Genomic DNA, 14,579 nt, shown 5'->3' with positions numbered 1-14,579 from the left:
AATTTGAAATTTAGTGTCTGTATTTTAATTTTGAGACATTAAATCTTTATACTTATTTTGATTTCAAAACGTTAATCCCTTTGTTCAATTTTGCAATTATATAAAAAAAACAAAATTATTTTTTAGCCTTCAATGTTCAGAGTTTTTATCAATTTGTTCATTATTTTTTAAAAGTACATGAAAATTATAAAAAAAATTAAAACGTTTCTATATTATCAATAAAAAAAACTAAAAAAATTTAAGAAAATTATAATAAAAAAACCCCTTTCTCAAGAACTAGTTAAACTTAAATCATAACTTATATAAAAAAATTTATTTTGAAATTTAAACCCAACTACGTAAACATACTAATTCTTTCTCGAGTTACAACTGGAATAACTACAATTAACAGCCACAACACTTTCAATATATATACAAATTGGATAGAATATTTATAGGGAATCCATAGCTTACTAGAATCTATCAATGAAGCTGGAAAAGAAAAAGAAAGCTAAATAAATAATAATAGTAGTTAATTAAAAAGAAAAAAAGTAAAAAAAAAAAACCCCAAAATCCATTGGTAATGGTTAGCCTGAGGCCGACAGTCTAAAGCTTTTTTCTGTAATTAATCACAAAATTTGAAACAAAGTACAACGTTAATGTTTTGTTTTTCTTTTCTTTAATCATATTTTCCAATTCTCTTAGAATAATTAGTTTAATAAAAATGAGAAATTAATAATTAGTTGGATTGCTTAAAAATCCGACACAACCTATTTTTAAGATTTTTCTCATATTAGTTTAGAAAGGAAAAAAGAATATTCTTTGGATTGTTAGAATTTTCTTACAGAAATTGAAAGCTAGAAAGTGGGAAACTTTAAAAGTGGTTAACTTCCATTGGATGTTGGAAAAACAACAGTTTGCGTGAGACAAAGAGTCTTTGCACCCAAAGTTAGTGTCTGATTGAGATTTTGATGTTAAAAAAAAAAACCCTCAATAAAGAAATAAAGATGATGTATTTGGATATTTCTTGACAAAAAGATTCCATAAAATTATATTTAAAAATAAAGTTGTTAATGGGTAAATTGCACTTAAGGTCATTAAATTATTAGTAAATTTTTGTTTTAGTCATTGAACTTTTCAAAAGTTTTCATTCAAGTCATCGGGCTATTATAATCGCTGTTGTATGGCCTTCACCTCGCCTGCATTAATCCAATGTTCTCCTTCCCCTTCTCTTCTAAAGTTTAGTTATTTTTCATAAAACAATTTTGAATGCCACGAATTTGTTAACCAAGAATCCAAACAGATTTCTTATCCGATCTCCGACACTAGCCGTCAAATTAACTTAGATCTAATGTATATTCTTCTACTCACTGATGGGTACTGATCCACCGTATTGATTGTTGAATCGTTGTTTGGAACCCGTTAGTTAAACTTAAAAAAGACTTAATAGTCCAATGACTTAAATAAAAACTTTCGAATAGTTTAATGATAATTTTATAACTTTTTGAAGTTGAATGACTAAAGCCTAAATTTATTAGTAGTTTAGTGACTTTAGATGTAGTTTACCCAAAAGAAAACTATAAGAGCTTTGTTGCTTGTTTAAGGGTACGATAGATTCCATGTGACTAACAAATATCGGGTTCCTGCAAAAAACAGTGCGGTAGTACAAAAAGTTGAAACTGTTTCCTAAATTGGGTATATTGATCTAAGCAGTGGATTGTATAATTGAGATGTATTTGCAAAAAGGAAGAACATGGCTGCCATTTGATTGAAAGAAGAAAAGGGAGAAAGGGAAAACAAAAAGCAAGTAAAAGGAGGTGTGGCTTAAAAGTGATATCAAAGGGTAACTTTTAATTTTTATTTTAAGGTCTTTAATGGTGGTGGCTGAAGGAAGAAGAAGAAGACAGACCTCCATCATTTCCTTCACATGGATAGATTTTATACTTTGCATCTGACAAAAATATGTGAGGTTATATTATTAAGTTTTTGGTTGAGTTGGTGTGAAGTGTTAATCGAGTTCTAATTTTTTAAAAGATATAAAATTAATTGGTTTTAATGAACTAAAAGTATTATAGATATAATGATCAATTTAGTGTCCAACTTTCGTTAACATGCCAGCCTACCTAAGTGGGAAATCATGTGTACTTTTTTGTTGACATGTATTTATATTTTAAAAATTATGAATATTTTTGAATTTTTATGAAGTACACTTGGATTGTCATAAAGAGTATCATGACCGTTAAAATTTTTGTAGTCTAGTAAAAAAAATTTCTTAAGAAAATCAACTTGACTAAAATTTAAAGGTAGATGGCCAAAACGATTGGGGCCAAAGTGACAAAAATGGTAAAGGTTTGGGGTGTATTCAAATAATGATTCAGATTCTAAATTAGTTCATGAACTTTAAAGTGTTTTAATTGAATCCTCGAAGTATAAATATCACATTCTTTCGGTCAACCTAGACATTAACTTGAGCATTAAATGGCAACTAAAATCTAACGTTGAGTGTATTCAAAACATTTGAACCAAATTGTAAGCACATGTTTACTTCGGATTGATGTGTTAAAAAATAGAAATAGCCCTAATTTGCTTTATCACTTTGATCCTTAACTTTGAAATTTTAATCATATTATTTTTGGCGGAAAAAAACTGGCCGAACTATTAAAATTTAAATAGTATTGATGTGGTAGCCTGCGTGGCATTCCACGTGTACTTCACTACCAAAGTGGAAATTTTTATGAATTTTTATAAAATTTTTAAAATTTTTATAAAGTAGATTTGGATCGTCACGCAGGCTATCATGTCATTATCTTTAAAATTTTAACATTTTATCTAGTTTTTCCATCCAAAGAAAAACAAATTGACTAAAAGTGTTAAAAAAACAATTGATGTCCAGCTGACAAAAACAACAAAAATTAAAGGCTAAATTTATCATTATATATTTACTAATACGAACTAACATTTACCTAAATTAACAGTTAAATTATCAGAAGAACCTTACTGATACAATATTAATAATTGAAGTAGTCAATTTTGCAATCTAAAGATTGATATAGAATGTAGACAATTTTTAAGGACGATGCGTGGAATTAGCCCTAAATTCTATAGTAGTGCTCTCGACTTTGTATTTCTCCACTTAAATTATGTTTCGTATTATCCAAACGTCGTATCACTAAATCAAACACGCAACAAATGTGCATCCCTTTTAAAGTAGAGGCATAATAATAATTATTTTTTTCTCTTTAAAAAAGAAGAAAGGCTTTCTCTTTATTAAGTCAAAAGATAAAAATGTAAATATGCCCCCTTTTTTTAGACAAGGACTGGTGGTTAGATGTTGAAAAAAAGCTGTTAAAAATTTATCCTTTACGCAAGACTCGACCATAAAATCTCAAAATTTTTAATATTTTGAAACGTTTTTCAACTATTTATTATTAATTTAATTGATTTTCATCATAGTGTTGCTTTAACATTCATTATTATATATTGGGTGGAAGAAATCCCTTTTGATTTGAGTCATCTCTTAAACGATGACAGAAATAGAGGATAGTGTTTGTTGGACAATAGGGTTGAGCACTGAGACAGGAGGAAAGGCAAGGCTTTTGGGTCTCTGAGGAATCTCAGTAATTTGTGAGGATACCAGGATCTCACCTTAGCAGCTTCTGATGCAGAGGAAAATGGCGATTAAGGGAGGGCCAAACTGTTCATTAGGGTTATCTGTCTCTTAGGATTTTCTTTAGGACGTTTTAGTTTTTTCCTTTTTTTTTTCAAAAGCCTGTTTGTTTTAGATTTTAGGAAAAATTGTGTAAATGTGATTAGGATCCCTGAGGCACCGCCCATCCCAAGCGTTGGAGGACGCAGTGCAGGGTGTTAGGCTACCCGTTTAGTCCTTTCAAATTTTATTAATGCATCGGGTAATTAATTAAAAAAATTCGTTATTATATTTATTATTTAATATATTAAAAAGTTTGGGTTAAAAAACGTCATGTATTACACTCATTTTATTATTTTTAATTTTAAATATTGTAGAGTTGAAATTTACTATAATCAATATATCAAATAGTTATCATATTTTAAAATTAGCATTTTCATTACGTTCATAGGATAAAATGCCCATTTATCATAAATAATAATTAAGAGCACAACTTTATTATATGGTTGGAGATCAGTGTTATTAAAATCGAACCAAATTAATCGATTTAGAAACCAGTTGCTATACTAATTTGAACAAAGAGATTGAACCCGCCTTTGATCGAATTGTTTGGAACCCATAAAAAAAGGGAACAAAAAGAAAAACTAGTTGATGAACTGGCTTATAATTTTTTAAAATTTTAATTATTTATTTTAATATTATTAAATCGATGATGAAATCAATTAAATTAAAAACTAATGGTATGATCAATTTGATTATCGAACTAGGAGAGATTTTGATGGTTGTAATATTAGACAACACTGAAATTTCAATAAAATATTATTGTAAGTAAATGGATGTAAATATGGTAGATTTTTGTGATTCAATTACATGTATGAGATTTAAAGATTCTCCAATGGCGGATTAAATTGGTGGAGGAAAGACATGGTGGGTTGGGCGTTTTACCAATTTCAAAATTATTTCTTTTTTCTCAATCATGATTACAAATAATAAAAAGCAAGTCAATTTTGGGGATAAAAAAAGGGATTGTAATGCAAATTGAAATTTAAAAAATGATTAAAATCATCAGAGAAATGAGCAAGTTGTGTTTGCCTCCAGTGGCACACAATTGTCAATAAATCCTCATCCACTTAATTATCCATCAATAACAATGTTTTCTCAACATTACTCTAAATTTAAATTAAATATATGAAATTTAGTGGCGGAGTCAGAAATTTTTCAGGGAGTTGGAATTAAATTGTATATTTTTATCATAGTAAAAATATAATTTTACCATTTTAATATTCTATATATTTATAACTTTTAAAGGATTAAATCGAATTTTTATTATTTTTGAGGGGCCAAAGTATAATTTTACTATTACTAATTTAAAATTTTATAAATTATAAAAGGCATAAATAGAAAATTTTTCATTTTAGGGGGGCCGGGCTCCTGCCAGCCCCCCTTAGCTCCGCCACTAATGGAAGTACATTATAATTATAGTGAGAATTCTTAAAATGAGGATTATGAGAATTAAAATGTTTTCAAGTTTTAGATCAAAATGAATAAATTTATCTTAATATTTTTTGTAGGCGAAAGAAATTTGGATAATTTCTTATTTTTAGATTTATTTTTTTTGAAGAAATTTGAGTATTTGGTAATTGTTTTTTCTTGATAACCCTAATCTCTTACTTCACATCCTGTTGTAAATTTGTTTTCAATTTTTTTCTTAAAAAAATTAAATCTAAAACTAAAAGACCATCCAAATTTTTTTTTCCAGCCTAAAACTTGTATTACATGATGAAAAGAAAAAAAATGAAAAATTAGGCGTTGAACTCTTTATTTTAGTGAAGTAGATTAAATGTTAAACCTAAGGCTTAGATGTGTTTATTTTGATCTAAGGGTTAAAAACAAATTGGTTCTCATTTTAAGAGTTCTCACTATAATTACTGTTAAAGTTCACCACCAACTTAGCTAGTGGCCTAAAATCTTGGGCATATCAACATATGAAATATTCAAATTAGTTTCAATAAAGTTGTTAAATGGTTAGCTAAAATCATGGTTTAATATCTGATTGTGATTTTGCTTCTGAGTTATCCTAGTTTTTAGCTAAAGTTGTTGTAGCTTCAGCCTATATAAAGGATGTAAATCAGTGAATAAAAAGTGTCTTGAGTTCCTGTTTTTCATTGAGTCTTTTGTATACAAGTCATAAAGTGTTATTGATTGAGTTTCTTTTGTTTTTATTTTTTCACAGCAAATCTTCCCATTTAGTCTAACAGTGTGGTATCAAGAGTCAGGTTTGTGAAGGTAATCATGGTTGATTTTTCAGTTGTTAGAGCAGGAAAAAAGCTTAATAACCAAAATTACAACATATGGGCAACATGTATGAAGTCTTACTTGCAAACTCAAGATGTGTGGGACATTGTTAGCGGAGATGAGCCTTCACCATTGCCTCAAGAAGCTAACAGCTTAAAGAAGTAGAAGGCTATGTTTGCAATTAAAACCACTGTAGAAGGAGAAATGTTAGAGCATATCAGAGACGCTGACACACCAAAATAGGCGTAGGACACGTTAGAAGAACTTTTCTCACGAAAAAATGACACAAGGCTGTAACTCTTAGAGAATGAATTGTTATCAATGAGGCAAGGAGATTTGGCAATCAACCAGTACTTCACTAAGGTAAAAACCTTATGTCGTGAGATTTCTGAACTTGATTCTAGTTCTCGTATTGCGGATTCTAGAATAAGAAGAATCATCATTCATGGATTGAGACCGGGCCCAAGACAAATAAAATAAAAAAATTACAGTCCAAATTACAGCAGGCCCAGTGGCCCAAACTATTTCAGAATGCAAGAAACCCCCTAGCCCCTAGTCTTGGTGCCACACGTCCCTTCCCATATCAGCGTAAAAGACGCCCTTTGCCCACCTACTCCACTGCTACCTGCAAGATGAAAGAGAACACGTAACAACAGCGCAAAAAGGGGAAGAAGACAGTAATGAACAGTAGCAAATGTTGTATTTTCGGCTGTAAAAGCCAGATCGAACCAATGTATTTTTCTACGAACAGATTAAAAAGAAAAAAAAGGAAACAGAGGTGATAGGGTTTCTTTATTTTTTATTTTATTTTATTTTAGTTTTTTAAAAAAGTACGAAAAAAGGGAAAAAGGGGAAAGGAGAATACTTGGAATCACCCCGTAAGTCCCGTCGCTAGAAATCCCTTCTCTTCGTCAGAATCAGATTAAAAGGGGTGTGAAAGATCTCTTCTTCTTCGGCCTTTTGGGTCAAGAAAACTGGACCTTCGAACGGGATCTGAAACAGGGTTTAAAAACCCGATCTTCGCATCGCTCCGACCACCGCCTACGGTGAAGCCACGGCGGTGCTACAGTGGCTCATGGTGGGAACCCTAGGCCGGAGATAGGGGGAGGGGAAAAGGGTTGAGAGAACAGAGAGAGTTCTCAGACTTTTAAAAAAAATGAAGTTGAAATGTTTTTTTTCTTTTTTTTTTGTTATTTATATAGGGTGTGATATGGAGCCGTTTTAGACTTAAGCACTAGTGGCAAAACGACGCCGTTTTGCATCCGACCCGAATTCGACCGGATTCGCCTGGAAGATCCGCGTGTTTTTAACATAAGGGGTAATTGCACCTTTAACCCTTCCGCTTTTAAATTATTTTGCAATTAAGTTCCTTCTATTTTTTAAATTTCGCCCTGTAATTTATTTCGATTTATAATTTGGTCCCTTGAAGCTGTGCGTTTTGAAGGGTGGGAATTATTGCCCATTCAGTCCCTCCTTCTTATCCGCGCGTTCAATCTAGACCTTTTCCTTTTATTTATTTCTGATTTGCCCCCGAATTTTGTTTTAAAGTTCAAATTGGTCCTTTTTGCCATTTTTTTCTATGTTATTGTTATTAAATTAATCAATTAATTAATTAATTGTCATTATTTTTTTCTCTTTCTTCTTTTATTTATTTACTTATTATTACAATAGTATTATTAATTAGTTTTGCATAATTATATTTTATTTATTTATTTATTTATCTAAATATTTTAAATATAATTATTTCATTGTGTCATTTTATTATTTACTTATTTATTTCTATCTTTTTTATACTTTTAAATTTGGATTATCATTGTTATTATTATTGTCATCACTTTTAATTTAATTTATTTAATATCTTCATTCTTTTATTCGTTTGCTTATTTTTAATTTTTATTTAAATTCTTTATTAATTTTTATTTGTTTATTTACTCTTTTTATAAATAGCTTGCCGTTTTATTTATCTTATCTTTGCTCGTACTATTGTTATTTATATTAACACATTTGTTATTAGTCTGTTATGCATATTAACCCCGTGTTTTATTTCTACCAATTTGTGTTACATTAATTTTACTCGTTACATAAAGTATAACTTTAAAATAAGTAAAACTTCGTATTTTGATTCGAAAAGGTCGTACCCTAGCTTACGGGGTTTCGATTTTCTCGACGAATCCAAATATTCGAACCCTTTTTTTAACAAAAGTTTTTTAACGATCTTGGGAATTAATAAAAGACGTGTTCTAACTTACGAGACATGATTTCTTTTTCAAAACCGAGATAATCGAATATCTTTCAAATAAGTAAAATTTTCGGCATTTATTCTTGTATCGAGAATTTGAGACATTGTATCCTAACTTACGGAACATAATTCTTTTTCTTGATTAACGTGAAATATGCCATTTTTCTCAAAAAATTTCAATATTTTAACAAAGGATCATATTTTAAATCTCTTCAAAGTTTTCAATTTTCGACACTAAGACACTAATTAATCAACTAGGTACCAATTTTGGGCGTTACGAGGGTGCTAATCCTTCCTCGTATATAACCGACTCCCGAACCCCTTTTTTAGAATTTCACAAACCAAAAGCGTTGTTTTAATAAATCCAAACCGTTTATTAAACAACTGTTTTACGAGGTGATCCAATCACACCTCATCAAAAAAGATTGGTGACGACTCTCATGTTCGTTTTTGTTTTCAAAACTAAAGTCGATGACCTTTTATCAAAAAATAGTTACGACAGCTTGGCGACTCCGTTGGGGAGTAAAATAAGAGAGTCAAGCCACGTATTGATTACTTTTTGTCTTTTTGTTAAAAATTGAAAAATTGGTATAAATTTACGATCATTTTGATGTATTTCATTCGTTTTGTTACGATCTTCATCATTTTGGTTTATAATCGCTTTATTGGTTTGAATTTTTGATATGTTTCTGTACATTGCATTACATGACCGCTCGATTATACCCTTTTAAGTGGGAGTGAGAAATTATTCTTTCGTGAGGTCTTCACCTCTGTGCAAGATAGGGGATCACTTTCAGGATACCCGTACCTATGTCTTCGTGAGATTTTCATCTCCGTGCAGCCATAGGGAAATGTATTCCCCTGAACTGAACTCAGCCCGTATGAGCCTATAATGGGAGATGATCGAGGAATCTACTGGTGTAGGTACCCTTACTTTAGAACCGAACCGCATATAGTGAGCCCTAAGATCTCACCCTACGTAGAACCACGCCAAACCCCTAGTGGTCATTCGAATATGTGCTCTATTTGTTATTTATTTATATTTTTTGTACTGACTGTTTTGTTTTGTTTTGGTTATTATTGCATTGCATTTTCATCATAGAAAAGAGATGTTGATTCACGTTTAGTTGCTAAATAGAGAGCTTGTCATGGACAATAGATTTCTTGATAAAGTGAAAAATAATGCGGCCATCTGAATATGGTTCGAGAAAACGTAACGAGGGAAGGTGATAGTCCGATGAATGAGTACACGACTTTGTTTCGTTGCCCGAAGATTCAAGCTGACAAAGAATTATTCGAGAGCTGCCAACGTTTCAACTTTCTTAAAGAGGCTAACGAGCATTACAAGGATGAGTGAACCATGAGTCGTGGCTTGGATCAAGCAAAAAGGAGTTAATAAAGGCATCCATTGGAAAATTAGCGAGATTTGATCTTAACATCCGGATATGAAGAAAATGATTGATGTCTTCACCTGGAGTATGAGGGCAGAGCCGTATATATATCTGCTTTACGTAAAGAGATTTATTTTCTAGTAAAGTTGTTCTAACAGAATTGAATCAGAATCAACGTTTCTTTTTTGCATCTATTCCATTGATCTGCATTACATTTCATTATATGCATTAAGTTTCACAAAAGACCCAAATTAATCAAAAGAGTTGGAATTCTTTAAAGAGGTCATAGGCCTGGAAAGAATAGTGGAAAATCTGAACATCAATGCCATATCCGAAAAAAGAATTGGGAAAGAGAATTTATCTGGCATTTGCTCTTATGAACCTGGAAGTGTTCTGAATAGTTGAACTGCGGAAGAGATCCTTGTATTTTTTAGAGCAAATTCAGAGTAATGTTCAAAACATGCTTATTACTCTAAGCCTAGGAGCAATAAGAAGCCTTTTGTGAAATAGGCTTATGTCCAACATCTTTATTTCAAATAAAATGCATCTTTGTGCCTCGCTTCGAGCAAATATTCTTTTATTTCATTTCATTCATAATCATACCACACAAATATTTATTCTTAGATCCTTTTGTTCTTTGGGTCTTATTTAGTTCATACAACAGGTCTCCAAATTTCAATGATATAAGCGACATTGCTATTGACTCAAAACTTTCTTCTGAGCAAGATATGTGTCTAGAGGAATCTAAGGACTTTGAAGATGATCAAGACTGTAGCTTATCTCTTGATTTGTAAGGATGGTAGAATAAGTCGAGAAATAAATCCTACCTTACAAAGAATCAGTGGAAATAGTGAGCTTAGGAGAAGAGAAAGATGTGAAGATCGGAGCCTGTATCACCGCAGAGACAAAGCGAGACGTCATTGAGTTACTCCAAGAATTCAAAAATGTTTTTACATGATCGTATCAAGATATGTCTGGGCTACTAAGACGTGTGGACGCTGTTGAGGCTAAGAAAGTCTTGGAAGAGGTCCATAAGGGTGTCTAAGGAACACATGCTAATGGTTTTGCAATGGCCAAGCAAATCATGATATTTGAGTACTGCTGGTCCACTATGGAAGGGGATTGCATCAGTTATACCAAGAAATGCCATAAGTGCCAAATTTATGGAGACAAGATTCATGTGCCTCATTTATCTCTTCATATTATGACTTTTCCATAGACTTTCTCTATGTGAGGCATAGATGTCAGTGGGCCGATCTCGCCAAAAGCTTCTGGCAGTCATCGATTCATTCTTGTGGTCGTCAATTACTTCACTAAGTGGGTGAAAGCTGCTTCATATGCCAATGTTACAAAGTTGACAGTCAGTAAATTCTTGAAAAAAAATCATATGTCGGCATGGAATGCCAAAAAAGATCATATCTGACAATGCACTAAATTTGAACAACAACACGGTATCAAAAGTTTGTAGTCTGTTAAAGATTAACACTATATCGCCCCAAAGTGAACAGTACAGTGGAGGCAAAAAAAACCTCTACCAGGGCAACTCCTTTCTCATTGGTATATGGAATGGATGCAGTTTTACCCATCGAAGTTGAGATTCCTTCTCTTCGAGTCTTGTCCGAGTTGAAGATTGGATGAAGCAGAATGAATCCAATCCCGATATGATCAGTTAAATTTAATTGAAGAGAAAGGTTCAAAGTTATCCGTCATGGTCAAACGTGCCAAAAACAAAAGATGTGAACTCACCAAAAAGTTTGCCCCAAAGAATTCTATAAGGGGGACCTGGTATGGAAGAAGATCCTTCCCCTACAAAAGGACTTCAGAAGAAAGTGGATGTCAAATTAAGAAGGACCTTATGTGGAAAGCCTTATCTGGAAAAGTGTTGATTTTGACTAGAAGGGATAATAAGAACTTGCCCAATCCTGTGAATTCTGATTCAAGCAAAAATACTTCATTTTAAAAAAAAAGAAAAAAGAAACGAAAACAAAAAAAAAAAGAAAAAAGAGAGGCCAAAGTAAAAACCTGCAAAGGGAGCCTTGAGATTAAAGGGGTTTTGAATTGAAAACCCAAGAAAAGGGCAATTCAAATTTTTTATCAAATGTAGGGCATGTGGTAGTCTTGTCCTCTCCGAATTAATAAGAAGGAGGGATGCTGCATCTTGGGGCATCAACAAAGTCTTCTAGGACTTCTAAACACGTATCAAGTTTAAAGGGTTCACGAGAAGTTTTGTGCAGAGAAGCTCTTGCTACGATATCGGGGGCACCTGTTTTCATCTTATTTATTTCTTATCTTAACAAAATTTGCTATCTTAATTAATTTATTCATTTTGAGCTTTGCTTTCAATAAAATTCCATCTTGTCTATTATGATAACCATTTTCAAGCATTTTTCATTGAAGTAACGATTAATGGACTGATAATATTCAAGCAAAATGAGTTTTGCATATTACTCTAAAAGCTTCTAAATAGTACGAGAACCTGAAACAAGGCTATTATTTAGAACTAACAAAACTTAAGGGTTGGAAACATTTGAGAAAGAATAGTCTAAATTGTGACTATTTCTTTGGGTTTTCTGTTGAAGATACCAGCTGAATAAGAAGGCATGGTAACACATCAGTGATAGAACCTTGATGAACAACGAGCAATGACAACCTAAGCATTAAAGAGGGATCATTCTCAAAAAATAACATTCTGTATTCATGCAAATATCATTCATACACATCTAGTTAGGAGTATTTGATTCATTCTGATCATGAAATCCTAATCACTAGGCATAAATAGGTCCATAAATTGGATTCTACAAGTCATGTTCCCTAGAGAACAGATTAGTGAAACCATAAATCTAATACCTCTAAAGTTGTAATGGGATGGATTGAAGTCATCATGGCGAATCTTATCTCCCTGAAGAGGTAGTGGAGCATATTGAAGCCACTAATCTTATCCCCCTGAAGTTGCAGTGGGGCAGATTGAAGATACAAGTCTTATCTCCATGAAGTTGCAGTCGAGCAGACTGAAAATAGCGAATCTTATTTTCCTAAAGTTGCAGTGGAATAGATTAAAGCTATAAATAAAAGATCTTATCTCTCTGAAGTTGCAGTAGAGCAGATCATAGCAAAATTTATCTCCCTAAAGTTGCAGTGGAGTAGGTTGAAGTTACAAGTCTTATCTCTCTGAAGTTGCAGTGGAGCAGACTAAAGACAGCGAATCTTATTTCCTTGGCGTTGCAGTGGAACAGATTAAAGCTACAAATTATGGCAGATCTTATCTTCCTAAAGTTGCAGTGGAGCAGATTGAAGCCACCGATCCTATCTCCCTGAAGTTGCAGTGGAACGGATTAAAACGATGAATCACATGCCTCTGAAGTTGCAGTAGGTCGGATTAAATCTATCATATCAAGTTTTATCTCTCTGAAGTTGCAGTGGAGTAGACTGAAGATAGCAACTCTTATCTCCCTGAAATTATAGCGGAGCAGATTGAAGCTACTAATCCTATCTCCCTGAAGTTGCAGTGGAGCAGATTAAAACGATGAATCCTATACCTTTGAGGTTGCAGTAGGTCAGATTAAATCTACCATAACAAGTCTTATCTCCCTGAAGTTGCAGTGGAGCGGATTGAAGCCACTAATCTTATCTCCCTGAAGTTGCAATGGGGCGGGTTGAAATTACAAGTCTTATCTCCCTGAACTTGCAGTGGAGCAGGTTGAAGTTACAAGTCTTATCTCACTGAAGTTGCAGTGGAGCAGACTAAGGATAGTGAATCTTATTTCCCTGAAGTTGCAGTGGAACAGGTTAAAGCTATAAATTACGGATCTTATCTCTCTGAAGTTGCAGTAGGGTAGATCATGTCAAACTTTATCTCCCTGAAGTTGCAATGGAGCTGGTTAAAAATAAACCAATCTTATCTCCCTAAAGTTGCGGTGGAGCAGATTGAAGACAGGCTACAGATCTTATCTCCCTGAAGTTATAGTGGAGTAGACACGAGTAAAAAGAGGCAGCTATAATGGGCTTATTTTACCCGGGGCCAAAAGAAATAAAATAAAAATATTACAATCCAAATTACAGCAGGCCCATCTAGCCCAAACCAAAAAAACCCTAGAGGCCCAGTGGCCCAAACTATTTTAGAATGCCAGAAACCCTGGGGTTTCTGGCGCTGCACCCTAGCCCCTAGTCCTAGAGCAGTACGTCCCTTTCCACATCAGCGCAAAAGATGCCCTCTGCCCACGTGCTCCAGTGCTACTTTCAAGATGAAAGAGAACACGTAACAACAGCGCAAAAAGGGGGAAAAGACAGTAATGAACAGTAGCAAATGTTGTATTTTCAGCTATAACTGCCAGATTGAACCAATGTATTTTTCTACGAACAGATTAAAAAGAAAAAAAATACGAAATAGAGGTGATTACCTTTTTTATTTTGATTTAGGGTTTCTTTGTTATTTTATTTTATTTCAGTTTTAAAAAAAAGTGAAAAAAAAGGGAAAGGAGAATACCTGGAATCGCCCCGTAAGTCTTGTCACCGAAAATCCCTTCTCTCCTCCTTTTGGGGTGTGAAAGATATCTTTTTCTTCAGCCTTTTGGGTCAAGAAAATTGGGCCTCCAAACAGGATCTGAAACAGGGTTAAAAAACCTAATCTTCGCGACGCTCCGACCACCGCCTATGGTGGAGCCACGGTGGTGCTACGGCGGCCCATGGAGGGAACCCTAGGCCGGAGATAGGGGGAGGGGGAAAGGGTTGAGAGAATAGAGGGAGTTCTCAGACTTTTTTAAAACAAAATGAAGTTGAAATGTTTTTTTCTTTTTTTTTTTGTTATTTATATAGGGTGTGATACGGAGCCGTTTTGGACTTAAGCACCAGTGGCCAAAACGACGCCATTTTGCGTCCAACCCGAATTTGACCGGATTCACCTGGAAGATCCGCGTGTTTGTAACGGAAGGGCTAATTGCACCTTTAACCCTTCTGCTTTTAAATTATTTTGCAATTAAGTTCCTCTTATTTTTAAATTTTTCCTTGTAATTTATTTCGATTTATAATTTGG

This window comes from Gossypium hirsutum, chromosome D03 (genome assembly GCF_007990345.1).
Source record: "Gossypium hirsutum isolate 1008001.06 chromosome D03, Gossypium_hirsutum_v2.1, whole genome shotgun sequence".
In the NCBI taxonomy this organism is placed as follows: Eukaryota; Viridiplantae; Streptophyta; class Magnoliopsida; order Malvales; family Malvaceae; genus Gossypium; species Gossypium hirsutum.
Note: the sequence above shows the minus strand (reverse complement) of the source record.